This window comes from Poecilia mexicana, unplaced genomic scaffold (genome assembly GCF_051168715.1).
Source record: "Poecilia mexicana isolate PSO_F unplaced genomic scaffold, ASM5116871v1 scaffold_1, whole genome shotgun sequence".
Taxonomy (NCBI): Eukaryota; Metazoa; Chordata; class Actinopteri; order Cyprinodontiformes; family Poeciliidae; genus Poecilia; species Poecilia mexicana.
In genome coordinates, this window is record NW_028263370.1 from 10,019,225 (window position 1) to 10,035,669 (window position 16,445).

Here is a 16,445-nt window from a genome sequence, read left to right on the forward strand (position 1 = left end):
ATTCGGGGGTGTTTTCTCTTTTGGTGCGCATTTGCACCTGTCGGCCACCGTAATTTACTAATGTTTTGCAGATTTCACAATTTCAGAATATTTTTTTTGTAAGGTTTAGAATGCTGAGTTCCACATTGAAAGTCATAACATTAACTTATTTCCAAACTATGACATGACAAGCAGAACGCAGTCTTCACTGGGTGTTTGTGAAACAAAACCACTAAGTCACATAATTTGTTTTTAGGAAAACTGTGATATCAAAGTTTCGCAATCTTTTTACCAAGGAGTGTCATAACTGTAACACATGCTCTCCTGAAACTACAATTATATATTTTTTATGTTACATATTAATTAACAGTAATTATAGTGTCCTCATTGACCCTTTGACTTACGTATAAGTGTTGTGGGATTAACATAGATTTTAAAGATTTGATTTCTCAATATATTTGTTCCTAGAAAGGTATAAAAGAAAAGGTCATTCAGATCAACAAACAACGATCTCCTATTTCTTCTTCTCTGAGAAAATCTGCTGAAGACGTAAGGATCTCTTTAGCTTGATATTTCTTTTTTTTTACTATATTTTTTTCTTTGCATTTTCATTTCTCTTATTCATTTTATTGAATTAGAATAAATCTGTACTTATTTATTTCTCTCTCAGGAAAGATGACTGCAACCATGTTGAAGGTAGTCATTGTTCTTGCATGCCTGCTGAGTCTAATTGTGGCTGCGCCTGTAAGTATAACATTATTATATTCAATTAAACTAGCAGCGATCACATCTCTGTTATCATTTTTGTTGTAATAAAGTAGAAAGCAGGTGTTAAACCTACAAATTGCACAGGAGCGTTTTGCATGTTTTGACTCTGTTGTAGTAACTGCTTTCTCTCGCTTACTTTTAAACCATTTCTAAGCATCACTGAATGCAATGGATATTAATAATTATAGTGTTATTGTTGTAATAAAGCAGAATATGTTCAACCTACAGATGGAGCATCAGCGCTTTGCCCGTTCCAGCTCTAATGAGGTGACGACTTTCTCTGCTTTACATTTAAAACAATCTTGAACATAAGTTACTGTATCATCACGGAGAAAATCCTCTGCTGTGTGTGTAATGATAACCTTCTTGATTTCCCTAAAGTCAAGCTCAACTCTCTCGCTGTCTAACCTCATCACTCTTCTCCAAGCAATTATAGCTGCAGCTGCAGCATAAAGCCTGCAATGTTACCAGTGACCAGTCAGTGAGTGACCAAGTGTTTGAAGTAGTAGATGTTAAACTTGATCTGTTTCTGATCAGGTTATTGAGTTTTATGCGACTATTTCACCTTTTCTCATTTCAGGTTCCAAACCTTCTGTTCTGATGGTCTTTCACTCAACATTCAGGAAACATTTTCCCTTCTGTTTGTTTGCATGACAAATAAACCTTAAGAATGAAAATCCTCTCTGTGCTGTTTTTTTTCTTATTAATTATCCAGTCTGGTACGGTTATCCTCGTGAGCAGAGCTGGTGCTTATCTCCAGCAGTAAGGAGGCAGGCTGCGCCCTGGTCAGGTCGCCATCCATCTCTTAGTAAATCATACATAACAATATTGTCCTTTTATTGTTAATTCTCACTCCATTTTTAACACATGTACTCAGTGAATAAGAAGTAGTGAAAATATTTCCATACCAAAAATTTCCTAATCCCATCCATCCATCCATCCATCCATCCATCCATCCATCCATCCATCCATCCATCCATCCATCCATCCATCCATCCATCCATCCATTACCTCCATCCATCCATCCATCCATCCATCCATCCATCCATCCATCCATCCATCCATCCATCCATCCATTGGGTTTGGAGGTCCAGCTCCTGTCACTTTATCAATGATACATATTTGTGTCTTCTTCTTAGTGTCTGACCTCAGATCATTGTAAAGTTTCCTTGTTTTAGCTCAGTACTGATTACCAAACATATTTCTATATGCTAAACAATGAGAGAATAATGAGAAAGGGGTTTTGTTTTACTTTTTTTTGTTGGATGGGTCCAGACGTTATTTGGTGGAAGTAGCATATTACTTGTGCCAAATATTACACAAAAACTCAATGCAATAGTTTCCCTGAATCCTTGGCAATTGCATCTTAAATCTATTCCAGAGTATGAATATAAATGTATATAAATGTGAATAAATCTTTTCCTAGCACATGTGAGCTGAAAGCTTATGCTATATTTTGGTTACCACAACAGACTAAAGATGTCTGGAAGCTGCACAAATAAAGAAATCCACATGTTTGATGTGATTGGGGACAGGCACACAGAGCATAGAGAGAGAAGTAGAGGGCGCAAAGCTGCAAAACACAGATTGTAGTTTGCAGCTCTTAGATTTCTTCATTTAAATTTATAAATGTGTTATTTTTGAAAAGTATGTTTTGTGTGAGTTTGCAGTGAAATAAATATCCACATTTATTCTGAGTGCTGCATTTAATAACGTGAAATCACTTTGTGAGGATTTGAGTTTTCTGTGTGTTTATTTTGCTTTCTGTGTCAGTTGAGCCTCTGTGATTGATTTATCCCAGCTGTGTCTCGTTTCCCTGACAACCTTCTGTGTATTTAAATCCACCTGTGTCTCTTGTTTGTTGTCGGGTCCTTGTCTGATGTCATTGTCTCTAGCTATGTTACCAGTGGCTACCAGTGTCTGAGCTCTTAGCCTTCTGCTCACCTGCTTTATTCTTCATTGAACCATCATTTTCTCTACTACCTGGGTCCACTGCGTCTACCTCACCATTCTACAACCGCAAATCATGACAACTTTACTAAAACAAGCGGTTTTTGTAAAGATAACTTTGAATGTCAGACTGTTTTCTCAACACAGGAGGGACAGAAGTTCATCCAACATGATGGGTGGAAGTATTGGTGACTCCTTTGACTGTCCAGTCGCTCCACTGGTGCTGCTACAATTTCCATCAGTAAATGGCGCAATAGGAATAAATTGATTTGATCATCAAAGGCTAATAAAAATGCACATCCTTTCACAGTATCCAGTCTTTAGAGAAAAAGTTGAAGCTGAGTCTGAAGTCTTTCATTTTGTGCCTTAAATGGACCTTGAGCCAGAATCTCTCAACCTTGAGTTGTCATCTCTGGTGTACTGTCCCTGAGTGTGGAAACAACATTTCTATCACTCTTAAGTCTTTCCAAGTTAGTATGAAAATTACTGTATCTCCCACACTATTTTGTTGCAAAAAAAGGAAAAAAGCAAAACAAAACTAGTAAACAATGTCTGAAATGACATTGTAGTGTGAGAATAATTCAGCTAAAGATTGGTTTTCAGAGAACTGCAACATCACTTGTAAGTTGCAGTTTAGACAAAATAAGAGGCTGCAATTGTGAGCGTTTCTTCAAACGATTCTTCATATGGTCAAATGGACAGAGTTTTATCTCTTTGGCAACAAGACTTGTTCTTATTTTCAATAACAATTCTTACTCAGAGCTGTTTAGCTCTGAGTAAGAAAGCTTAACTTACTGTCTGTCGTGGACTAATAAAGTCCACGACAGACATATAATATATGTCCAGTCCAGTAATATATATACATCAATGCTGGTGGCACTCTGTCGTTCTCTCGCAGTAAGAGAGTGGACTTATTATGGATTATGTAAAATCAAAACAAAACAAAAAACAAAGAAAACATGTGGTCATGTTATCACAGCTGTCAAGATGTGGTTTCCATATATAATCCCTGATTAGACCTTACAACCTTTAATAACGTGATTTCACGTTATTAAAGGCAGCACTCAGAATAAATGTGGATATTTATTTCACTGCAAACTCACACAAAACATACTTTTCAAAAATAACACATTTATAAATTTAAATGAAGAAATCTAAGAGGTGCAAACTACAATCTGTGTTTTGCAGCTTTGCGCCCTCTACTTCTCTCTCTATGCTCTGTGTGCCTGTCCCCAATCACATCAAACATGTGGATTTCTTTATTTGTGCAGCTTCCAGACATCTTTAGTCTGTTGTGGCAACCAAAATATAGCATAAGCATTCAGCTCACATGTGCTAGAAAAAGATTTATTCACATTTATATACATTTATATTCATACTCTGGAATAGATTTAAGATGCAATTGCCAAGGATTCAGGCAAACTATTGCATTGAGCTTTTGTGTAATATTTGGCACAAGTAATAAGCTACTTCTACCAAATAACTTCAGCAAACCTCTAACAAAAAAAGTCATTATTCTCATTATTCTCTCATTGTTTAGCATATAGAAATATGTTTGGTAATCAGTACTGAGCTAAAACAAAGAAACTTTACAATGATCTGAGGTCAGACACTAAGAAGAAGACACAAATATGTATCATTGATAAAGTGACAGGAGCTGGACCTCCAAACCCAATGGATGGATGGATGGATGGATGGATGGATGGATGGATGGATGGATGGATGGATGGATGGATGGATGGATGGATGGATGGATGGATGGATGGATGGATGAGATTAGGAAATTTTTGGTATGGAAAATTTTTCACTACTTCTTATTCACTGAGTACATGTGTTAAAAATGGAGTGAGAATTAACAATAAAAGGACAATATTGTTATGTATGATTTACTAAGAGACGGATGGCGACCTGACCAGGGCGCAGCCTGCCTCCTTACTGCTGGAGATAAGCACCAGCTCTGCTCACGAGGATAACCGTATCAGACTGGATGATTAATAAGAAAAAAAACAGCACAGAGAGAATTTTCATTATTAAGGTTTATTTGTCATGCAAACAAACAGAAGGGAAAATGTTTTCCTGAATGTTGAGTGAAAGACCATCAGAACAGCAGGTTTGGAACCTGAAATGAGAAAAGGTGAATTAGTCGCATAAAACTCAATAACCTGATCAGAAACAGATCAAGTTTAACATCTACTACTTCAAACACTTGGTCACTCACTGACTGGTCACTGGTAACATTGCAGGCTTTATGCTGCAGCTGCAGCTATAATTGCTTGGAGAAGAGTGATGAGGTTAGCCAGCGAGAGAGTTGAGCTTGACTTTAGGGAAATCAAGAAGGTTATCATTACACACACAGCAGAGGATTTTCTCCGTGATGATACAGTAACTTATGTTCAAGATTGTTTTAAATGTAAAGCAGAGAAAGTCGTCACCTCATTAGAGCTGGAACGGGCAAAGCGCTGATGCTCCATCTGTAGGTTGAACATATTCTGCTTTATTACAACAATAACACTATAATTATTAATATCCATTGCATTCAGTGATGCTTAGAAATGGTTTAAAAGTAAGCGAGAGAAAGCAGTTACTACAACAGAGTCAAAACATGCAAAACGCTCCTGTGCAATTTGTAGGTTTAACACCTGCTTTCTACTTTATTACAACAAAAATGGTAACAGAGATGTGATCGCTGCTAGTTTAATTGAATATAATAATGTTATACTTACAGGCGCAGCCACAATTAGACTCAGCAGGCATGCAAGAACAATGACTACCTTCAACATGGGTGCAGTCATCTTTCCTGAGAGAGAAATAAATAAGTACAGATTTATTCTAATTCAATAAAATGAATAAGAGAAATGAAAATGCAAAGAAAAAAAAATATTAAAAATAAAAGAAATATCAAGCTAAAGAGATCCTTACGTCTTCAGCAGATTTTCTCAGAGAAGAAGAAATAGGAGATCGTTGTTTGTTGATCTGAATGACCTTTTCTTTTATACCTTTCTAGGAACAAATATATTGAGAAATCAAATCTTTAAAATCTACGTTAATCCCACAACACTTATACGTAAGTCAAAGGGTCAATGAGGACACTATAATTACTGTTAATTAATATGTAACATAAAAAATATATAATTGTAGTTTCAGGAGAGCATGTGTTACAGTTATGACACTCCTTGGTAAAAAGATTGCGAAACTTTGATATCACTGTTTTCCTAAAAACAAATTATGTGACTTAGTGGTTTTGTTTCACAAACACCCAGTGAAGACTGCGTTCTGCTTGTCAGGTCATATTTTGGAAATAAGTTAATGTTATGACTTTCAATGTGGAACTCAGCATTCTAAACCTTACAAAAAAATATTCTGAAAATGTGAAATCTGCAAAACATTAGTAAATGCATGTTTGGAGCAGAGTTATTTGTTCTGCATCAATATATATTGATGTCCTGATGTAATTTGTGATTAACAGGAAATCTATGCAAAGAAACAATTCTAAAGCTTAATTTAAATAAAAGATTCAGTCTTTTGATTTTTGTGAATATCTTGGAATTATTACAGAGAAATATTAAAAACATAAAAAAGCTGTAAAGAGGTGATGGGTTAAGTTATCTGTAAGACATCTGAAAATCTAACCACTATCTAAAAATAATTCATCAGTAAAACATAATTAAATAAAAGCACTTATGAACTTTATGGACAACAATGTGGCTGAATTTTAAATCACAATAAGAAAATGTATGTATTTATATACAAATCAAACAAAAGAAAGAGTAAGACAATGATTTTGTTGACAATCCCCTCCGTGTTACGATTATTATTCTCAATAAAACTTGACAGTTTCCAAGAAGAAGCTCTCTCCATCTATTTTTATATAAACCTCAGTCACAAAACTTAGTGATGTTGAAAATCAGCTGCTGTGTCTCTTGCGGTTCACCAACAATAAGCTGAAACTGTTGTAATCACCGGTTCTTTCAACAGGTTTTCACAATGTTATTTAGACACTCAAATGAAGGTAAACCTGAACATTATTAGGGATATTTGTCCACAATTTAATAACTTAAAGTCACTAAATCGCAACCACATCTAGAAGCTTAGGGAAAAACGTAATCGCAGTTTTGCAATATTTCTGCATCTGTAAAGGTATAAAAGAGAAGCTCAGCATCCAAAGAGCAACACTACAGCCTCTTCTCTTGTCTCTGAGAAAACCTACTGAAGGTGTGATGACTTCCCTTATGTAGATTATAGTTTTGGTATTTATTCAGTGAATTTTTCAAATTCTATTCTACTTCAGAAAGTCATTTTGATCTTCTGCTCCAACAGGTAAAATCACTGCAGCCATGCTGAAGGTAGCACTTGTTCTTGGATGCCTCCTGAGCCTCATTGTGGCTGAACCTGTAAGTATAATATTATCATGTTTAATGATGATATCATAGAGCAAATACTGTATGTAGATATTATAACTGTTATTGCAAAAATATTTATTGCATGTAATGTCAAACCTTGTGCAGATGGAGCACCAGCGTTTTGCTCGCTCAAGCTCTGGTTCTGGTTCTGGCTCAGATGAGGTGAGTGTCCTCTCTGCCTAAACCTTAGATTAAACCTGAGCATAAGTTACTGTATCAGTATTGAAATAATCCTCTGCTACGTGTAATCTCCCTTAATTTCCTTAAAGACCACCACGACTACAACCACAGCAGCAACTACAGCTTCAGCAGCTCTGGCCCAGCTCCTGGCCCTGCTCCAACAACTACTCAATCAGTAATGATGAAGTGAGTGAAAAACACAGAAACAGATTTGTGACAATTCTACTGTAAATAATCATTGATATTTAAAGAAGTTGGTTTATAGAGAATCTATAACTGTATTATTTTCTCATCTCATTTCAGATTCAGTGGCTGCTGTTTTAACCAGATGCCTTCTATTCACTCAACAATTGGACAAATGTCATTCTTCACCAAGTTTTGACTAAAAATAAACATTTTCAATACAGACTTTAACTATGTTGTCTTTCATTATATTTTGCACTTCATCATCAAGACATGCATGGTTATTGTAAGAGCAATAGAAACTTTGTTATGTTGAAGTTTAAATATCATTTGTCATCAATATTGATAAAGGCTTATTCATGAAGAAAATATTAGTTTTAATGGAATGATGTTTGTCTCATACTATTACATGCATGTGTTTATAGAAAAATTAATTTAAAAATATATATATATCTGAAAGGGTGAACTACAGAGTAAAGTAAAAATAGAGCAAGAGCTTCATGACAACACAAAAACACTCCAGGAAGTAGGAAAGGCACAAGAAAAGACCTGTGAGAACCATTTAGTGCTGGCAGATGTCTTACAACTATTTATAAACTATTTATAGACAACCACAGCAAAATTATTTCATTCAAGAGGAAAAAAATATTATCAAACCAATTTCACTTATGAGTCAAATAATGGTGATTCTGCAAAATTTGCCTCATTGTTACCTCAGGATGTATGGAAGTTTAAGTTTATTATATTACAGAATAAAAACAGAAAACTCTCTTAAAATTGGGTTGAAGAGAAACACTAAGAACAGAAACCTCCATCTGTTTCTACCAACCCAGAGTTGATCTATTCATTTCATAAATCTTCCCAGTTACAGCTTTACACTCCCCTCTGCTGTTGAGTGTGGAAAATTAAATTCTACCCATTTTGCTCACTATATTTAGAAGATTTCAATATAAATAGATGAGAGATTTAAAAAGAAGCTTTAATAAAAATATGTGTTGTATTTTTTTTTTCACTTGACGTGACAATTTCAAATTTAAACCTGAAATTAGAATATCTATGCAACTACAGAGAGTGAAGATGCCAGATAACTTATGAAATAATTACTTACGTGTGTCATTAATGTATTATAACTGGAAATTACTACAGAAATAATTTAACCATATAATTAATTGTCTCAGCTAAATGCACTGAAATCTGCATTTAGCTGAGAATGAAATCTAGAATTATTTTATGAGTTAATCAATCTATGTTTTTATGTCATAAATTTATTTTAACCGTCAACTTCACCCATAAACTCAGGAGGCGGGATTAGGGCTGCTTCTATAAACCCAGGCATCTGATTGGCTGCTTCAGATAGTTTCTTCCTGTTGCTATGACTCAAAATCTTCACTGGAAAGTACAGAAATAACTTCACATAACAGCATTGAATTCTTGTAGTGAATTTCAAACCGTGGACAAGAAACTCCAGCCTCTTCATCACCAATTTGGTGTGAAATATCTCAAATAAGTTCAGAAGAGAGCTCTTTGTGTTCCTGCATGGAGGAAACTGCCACAGACTTCAGACAGGCTCAACGTTAGCCCCGCCCACTGACAAACGCCAGAAGATGCTCTCTTGTTAAAACCATGTTTGAGGATCCTAGAAAGGTCTCTGTTCTGTTTCTAAAAGATATGTGAAATCATATGCAGAGTATTAGAGTATTACCAAATGTGTCCTTTGCGCAAACAGATTTAATATTTAGTAAAGTGTATTAAGGTCTTAATGTAATCATCAACAGATTTTAATAACTTAAAGACAATTTAATAACTTAAAGTCACTAATTCGCAACCACATCTAGAAGCTTAGGGAAAAACGTAATCAGAGTTTTGCAACATTTCTGCATCTGCAAAGGTATAAAAGAGAAGCTCAGCATCCAAAGAGCAACACTACAGCCTCTTCTCTTGTCTTTGAGAAAACCTACTGGAGGTGTGATGACTTGACTTTTTTAGATTATGGTTTTGGTATTTATTCAGTGAATTTTTCAAACTCTATTCTACTTCAGAAAGTCATTTTGATCTTCTGCTCCAACAGGTAAAATCACTGCAGCCATGCTGAAGGTAGCACTTGTTCTTGGATGCCTCCTGAGCCTCATTGTGGCTGAACCTGTAAGTATAATATTATCATGTTTAATGATGATATCATAGAGCATATACTGTATGTAGATATTATAACTGTTATTGTGAAAATATTTACTACATGTAATGTCAAACCTTGTGCAGATGGAGCACCAGCGTTTTGCTCGCTCAAGCTCTGGTTCTGGTTCTGGCTCAGATGAGGTGAGTGTCCTCTCTGCATAAACCTTAGATTAAACCTGAGCATAAGTTACTGTATCAGTATTGAAATAATCCTCTGCTACGTGTAATCTCCCTTAATTTCCTTAAAGACCACCACGACTACAACCACAGCAGCAACTACAGCTTCAGCAGCTCTGGCCCAGCTCCTGGCCCTGCTCCAACAACTACTCAATCAGTAATGATGAAGTGAGTGAAAAACACAGAAACAGATTTGTGACAATTCTACTGTAAATAATCATTGATATTTAAATTAGTCTGTTATTGAGAAGTTGGTTTATAGAGAATCTATAACTGTATTATTTTCTCATCTCATTTCAGATTCTGTGGCTGCTGTTTTAACCAGATGCTTTCTATTCACTCAACAATTGGACAAATGTCATTCTTCACCAAGTTTTGACTAAAAATAAACATTTTCAATACAGACTTTTGCTATGTTGTCTTTCATTATATTTTGCAATTCACCATCAAGACATGCATGCTTAATGCTTTCTATAACAGCAATAATAAAATATGTTTGTAGCTAAAATAATATTTTGTAGGGGAGAGCAAAGTTTTCCTACTTTCAGGAATGTCCTTATACGTATAAAACTTTATGATCGTCTTCATCTTTGAAAGATGAATGTAATTACAGATTAAAGTTTAGATTTTATTAATATACTGTACAAGTGAACCAGTACGAGACACTTGATTTACACCAAGAGTTCCCAGCTCCTGCTATATAGCAAAATTGACAGAAAATTCAGAGTTTTTAACATCAGAACACATCATACTCCAAGTGATGAGCTCAGTTTGGGCAGAACCATTTTCTGTTTACAGTGATTCCAGTTTGATTTTGCAATATGAGGTTAAATGGATAAAGAAAGTGTTAGTTTCTATACTATGACATACATGTGTTTTCCAACATTGTTGTAAGAAAATTACTAAAAAAGTAAAGTGGGAGACTTGTAGTGTCAATTGTTGATCCCAGAAGGTTTCAGCAGCAGTTTATAAGCAACATAGAGCAAGGGTGTAATGACAACACAAAACACTCTAGGAAGAAGGAAAAGCACAAGAAAAGACCTGTGAGAACCATTTAGTGCTGACAGACGTCTTACAGCTACTTATAAACTATTTATAGATCATCATAGCAGAATTATTTCTTTCAAGAGGAAAAAAAGACATCCAACCGATTTCACTTATGAGCCAAATAATGGTGATTCTGCAGAACTTGGGCAATTTCCCTCAGGTTATCTCAGGATATATGGAAGCTTAAGTTTATTATATGACAGAATAAAAAACAGAAAACTGTCATAAAACTGTGTAGAAGTGACACACCAAGAACAGAAACCTCCATTTGTCTCTTCCAACCCAGAGTTGATCTATTCATTTCATCAATTTTCCAAGTTATGGGTTTACACTCCCCTCTGCTGCTGAGTGTGGGAAATTAAAAACAAAGAATCAAATTATTTTATTTTTCAGTCATAGTCATTACATGTGAGCAGTGAATTACCTTGTGAATCCGAGCAAGAGCATAATACATCCGGATAGAGAAACATAGAGAAGCAACAATAGAGCGAGGACTTCTCTCATAAAACAAAAGAAGAGATTCAACTCTTCAAAAAAGATCCATGGTCTTACTTTATGACAGAAATACCCTTAGATCTTATAACTACGGAAGCTCAAACTAATTATATAAATGACAAGTTCCACGGAGTCTTCTTTTTATACACATTTCGGTGAGATCAAATATTTGACGCTGCAGAACTTTGGGATTTTTACAGACTCAAATTTACCCAGAATCCTTTCAGTTTGATTCAAAGTTAAACTGTAATATCTCAGTTAAAGGACTAAAACTTTGTTGGTTTTCCATCACTGTAATATTTGCTTTACGTTTTGTATCAGAATTGTGTTGGTGTATAAGGACTAACGTATGGGTAAATTACAGAGTAAAGCTGTAAGTTTCAATCAACAAGCTGATTGATTGAAGCTTGCAGTGTCAATTGTTGATCCAGGAAGTTCTCAGCAGCAATTTATGAGTAATTTCCCTCTGTGTTATCTCAGGATGTATGGGAGCTTAAGTTTATTATATCACATGATAAAAACAGAAAACTGTCTTAAAACTGTGTAGAAGTGAAACAACAGGCACAGGAACCTCGATCTGTCTCTTCAAGCCCAAACTGAACTTTTCATTTCATCAATTTTCCCAGTAATGGGTTTACACTCCCCTCTGCTGCTGAGTGTGGAAAACTAAATTCAAACAATAAGTCACTCTATGACAAACACCTTCGACATAAAATGTAAAACTTCCTACCCATTTTGCTCACTATATTTGAATGTAAATAGCTGTAATATTTAAAAAGAAATGCTTTCTTGTTTCAGGATCCTAGCAAAGTCTATATTCTGTTTCTTAAATAAATCTTCTTCAAAGTACTAGCAAAGGTGTCCTAAAAAGTGAACAGATTTGTTATTTAGAAATGTGTACAAAGCTCTTAATGTAACCATCAGCAGCATGGTTACATTAAGAGTGTAAAGAATTTTCTTCTAAGTTTCATCTGCACACAAGGTGTGTCAGGATGAACTCGTCTGTGACCCTATTTTAGGAATACAACACAGAGTTATTAAAAATATATATATGTAATTTTAATTCTAAAACAAATCAGAAAGTCTGACTTTCTAAAGCAATTCATCAAAACGAAAAAAAAGACATTAAATCACTGATTACTTTTTTATTTCACCACCAAAGTGTCTGAATGTAATAAGAAACAAATAAATCAAGTTTTATGAACATTAAAAAAGAGATAGGCAAATACTTTTGTTGACATGCCAATCCACGATGTGATTATTATTCTCATTAAAACTTGACAGTTTCCACAGAAGAAGCTCTCTCCATCTATTTTTATATAAACCTCAGTCACAAAACTTAGTGATGTTGAAAATCAGCTGCTGTGTCTCTTGCGGTTCACCAACAATAAGCTGAAACTGTTGTAATCACCGGTTCTTTCAACAGGTTTTCACAATGTTATTTAGACACTCAAATGTAGGTAAACCTGAACGTTATTAGGGATATTTGTCCACAATTTAATAACTTAAAGTCACTAAATCTTAGGCACACCTAGAAGCTTAGGGAAAAACGTAATAAGAGTTTTGCAATATTTCTGCATCTTTAAAGGTATAAAAGAGAAGCTCAGCATCCAAAGAGCAACACTACAGCCTCTTCTCTTGTCTTTGAGAAAACCTACTGAAGGTGTGATGACTTGCCTTATTTAGATTATGGTTTTGGTATTTATTCAGTGAATTTTTCAAATTCTATTCTACTTCAGAAAGTCATTTTGATCTTCTGCTCCAACAGGTAAAATCACTGCAGCCATGCTGAAGGTAGCACTTGTTCTTGGATGCCTCCTGAGCCTCATTGTGGCTGAACCTGTAAGTATAATATTATCATGTTTAATGATGATATCATAGAGCATATACTGCATGTAGATATTATAACTGTTATTGCAAAAATATTTATTGCATGTAATGTCAAACCTTGTGCAGATGGAGCACCAGCGTTTTGCTCGCTCAAGCTCTGGTTCTGGTTCTGGCTCAGATGAGGTGAGTGTCCTCTCTGCCTAAACCTTAGATTAAACCTGAGCATAAGTTACTGTATCAGTATTGAAATAATCCTCTGCTACGTGTAATCTCCCTTAATTTCCTTAAAGACCACCACGACTACAACCACAGCAGCAACTACAGCTTCAGCAGCTCTGGCCCAGCTCCTGGCCCTGCTCCAACAACTACTCAATCAGTAATGATGAAGTGAGTGAAAAACACAGAAACAGATTTGTGACAATTCTACTGTAAATAATCATTGATATTTAAAGAAGTTGGTTTATAGAGAATCTATGACTGTATTATTTTCTCATCTCATTTCAGATTCAGTGGCTGCTGTTTTAACCAGATGCCTTCTATTCACTCAACAATTGGACAAATGTCATTCTTCACCAAGTTTTGACTAAAAATAAACATTTTCAATACAGACTTTTGCTATGTTGTCTTTCATTATATTTTGCACTTCATCTTCAACACATATATGCTTTCCAGAAGAACATTAGAAAATAATGCTTTGCACAAATGTACCCATATAAGTCTATGAATATCTAGAAAGACTAATCTAATAACAGATTAAATGTTTTATCTTATTGATATGCTGTACAAGTGGACCAGGATGAGACAAAGCCACAAAGCAACCCCAGCTCCTGCTAAAAGCAAAACTGAGAGAAAACCCTTAGTTTTTAACATCAGAGAACATCCAGCATCAAGTGATGTGCTCATTTTGTGCAGAAGTTATTCCTGTTTCTAATAATTACAGCTTGAGTTGGCCTCATCAGACTCAATGCATGAAGAAATATGGTAACTTGACCAATACCAGTGGTTTTGTAGTTAATGATAGTAGTTAAATAACTAAAGAAATAAATAAAGAAAATAAGAAAAAATAAAGAAATATTGATATATATTGTGTGTGCTCACTGTGTGTGCTCAAAACTGTGCTTTATTCCCATATTTGTAATGATAAGTGGCCATGAGGGTGAAACAAATGTGCAGAAAAATCATTTTTCACCAGTTGACAGGAATTTGAAGGAAAATATTTGAGCGTTGTTCTTCAGTAAGTTCAAGCCCTGAAACGTTTTCATTTGCAACAACTTTAGAAAGCTTTTCTTTAGATTGAACCTTTGGGGCTACAAAGAAAAACTGAACCCCACCATTATCTAGGCACACATTAACCTAGATAATTTTTAAATATATCCGTAAGAACCAATCCATACATTCATATTCCAATTCAAGCTGAGATTGCAAAAAACTTTGGCTGTCAGAATAACCTTGATGCAGAACACGACATTATGTGCCACTCCTGTCAGCCAAGACCAGACAACTTGTAATACAATTTGCAAAAGCTCACAAAAATTAGGAAATTTCAAATATAGATCGATCCAAGGATTCTCAATTCAGACTGCTGCTGGTGGGATAATGGTGCAATTTGTTGAAAATCCTTACGGCCAATTGAAGCGCATAGATCCACTTTAATACAGAAAACTGGGAAGTTAATTTGGTGCAGCCATGAAAAACTCTAAACACTCTACATAGAAACTTACACTACAAATGATATTAAACATACTGTACAGGGGTGGTGCATGGTGTCACAGTGCTCACTGTATTCATTCCTCGTAGTTTATTTACACAAAATAAACTACATTAACATTTACCGTAACATCTTGCTTAGATATGATCAAACTATCCTGTGATAAAGTCAAATACAATGAGATGTTGATTCTGGAGAGTTTTACCTCACAGGAAGTCCCAGCAATAGATGATGGATAAATGTAAACAGCCACCCAATGGGGGCGCAGTGCCATTGGGGCGATCGATGAATGAAAAAAGAAACAAACATTTCTCTTCATGTTTTAACCCCATTTTGCACAGAGACTTGTTTTAAATGTATTGATGATAGCAAAGTTGAACATTGTTCCAAACAAAAAATGAAATATGTTTGAAATTACACGGACAGCAAAGAATGCTCTTCCACAGGGGGGATTTTATTGTAATGCATAGGGGGGCACAGAAGAAAAACTTTGGAAATCATAGTGATAAGGAAACAAACTAAAAGCAAGCAGACAGTTCAGTGAATATGCAAGACAGAGTTTCTTTACATGTAGAGTTTGGCCTGACATGATTCAAAACCCTGACAGATTTAAAGTATTAACATTTTGGAATGAGTCAGACAGAGACAGGGGCTAGGGTGATAGGAATAGTTCCCTTCATCAATGATGAATCAAAAACAAATCAATGTAATCCATGAAAAAAATGGTCACCAATTATATGAAGGGTTTCACTTCTGGTTGCCTAATGGCAGCTGGAATTAATTCCCACATGGATATTTTGTTACTAAAGCAAAATGTAAGATACAATGTTTAAAATTGAACTCATTTTTTCATTAATCTATTGCTTAAAAAAATACACCTGCATTCATTTTTGTTTTATTTTGAAAGAAATACACCATAAGCTATTTAGCCTTTTTTAATCTCTTTCCAACACTCCATGATCTACTTCAAATGTCTTGACAGATTCTCTCTGCAAAAAGACATAGAGCAACAGGAATGGGCAATGAAGAAAGAAAACATGTGGAAATGTTAAAACCACTCACAATACCAGATGATGCAGTATTTAATGCAGAGCATTTAAAGAGCTTATTAAGCCTTTCCTCTAGATTTGCTTTTCAGAAATTAACCTTGAGTTCAGACAGCACCTTTGAATACTCAGTTTGTATCTCTTTTATGTAACAGACTGTGCTTTTCTTTATTATACTGAAGACTTTCCATGATGATTCGTTGTTCTTGTTTTATTCCAGAACAAAAATGAATTCAATACAGTGCATATGTGAAGTATTTGCAACACTTCATTTTTCCAAATTTTGTTTTGTTACAGTTTTATTGCATTGCATTAATCTTTGTCCTCTAGATTCTACACACTACGTTCTTTGACATAAGTATGAAATATAAGTCGACACATAACTGACGCTTTGATTAGCATTTGAAAAAATCATGTGATTAATAGCAAAAGGTTCTGATAGATATTCAAATACTGAATCATTTGAAAAGTAATAAATGCAAAGATTCAGAATTTCACAGTTGTTCAGTC

At 35.0% G+C, this 16,445-nt stretch overlaps 5 long non-coding RNA genes across 5 annotated transcripts; 4 read left to right on the forward strand and 1 right to left on the reverse strand.

The window, feature by feature from the left end:
• Window positions 1-389: 389 nt before the first annotated feature.
• Window positions 390-1,424, forward strand: LOC148161087 (uncharacterized). Its single transcript, XR_015763818.1, has 5 exons — window positions 390-528; window positions 650-723; window positions 976-1,014; window positions 1,129-1,228; window positions 1,328-1,424. It is a non-coding gene; the product is annotated as an uncharacterized LOC148161087 (long non-coding RNA).
• A 3,294-nt stretch (window positions 1,425-4,718) lies between these two features.
• LOC106928937 (uncharacterized) lies at window positions 4,719-5,721 on the reverse strand. Its single transcript, XR_015763820.1, has 5 exons — window positions 5,617-5,721; window positions 5,421-5,494; window positions 5,130-5,168; window positions 4,916-5,015; window positions 4,719-4,816 (listed from the first exon to the last, which is right to left on the reverse strand). It is a non-coding gene; the product is annotated as an uncharacterized LOC106928937 (long non-coding RNA).
• Window positions 5,722-6,825: 1,104 nt separating this feature from the next.
• Window positions 6,826-7,691, forward strand: LOC106928934 (uncharacterized). The gene is made up of 5 exons (XR_015763823.1): window positions 6,826-6,909; window positions 7,015-7,088; window positions 7,203-7,259; window positions 7,367-7,463; window positions 7,581-7,691. It is a non-coding gene; the product is annotated as an uncharacterized LOC106928934 (long non-coding RNA).
• A 1,687-nt stretch (window positions 7,692-9,378) lies between these two features.
• LOC106928935 (uncharacterized) lies at window positions 9,379-10,214 on the forward strand. The gene is made up of 5 exons (XR_015763824.1): window positions 9,379-9,423; window positions 9,529-9,602; window positions 9,717-9,773; window positions 9,881-9,977; window positions 10,110-10,214. It is a non-coding gene; the product is annotated as an uncharacterized LOC106928935 (long non-coding RNA).
• A 2,724-nt stretch (window positions 10,215-12,938) lies between these two features.
• On the forward strand, window positions 12,939-13,790 carry LOC106928933 (uncharacterized). The gene is made up of 5 exons (XR_015763828.1): window positions 12,939-13,014; window positions 13,120-13,193; window positions 13,308-13,364; window positions 13,472-13,568; window positions 13,686-13,790. It is a non-coding gene; the product is annotated as an uncharacterized LOC106928933 (long non-coding RNA).
• Window positions 13,791-16,445: the final 2,655 nt, after the last annotated feature.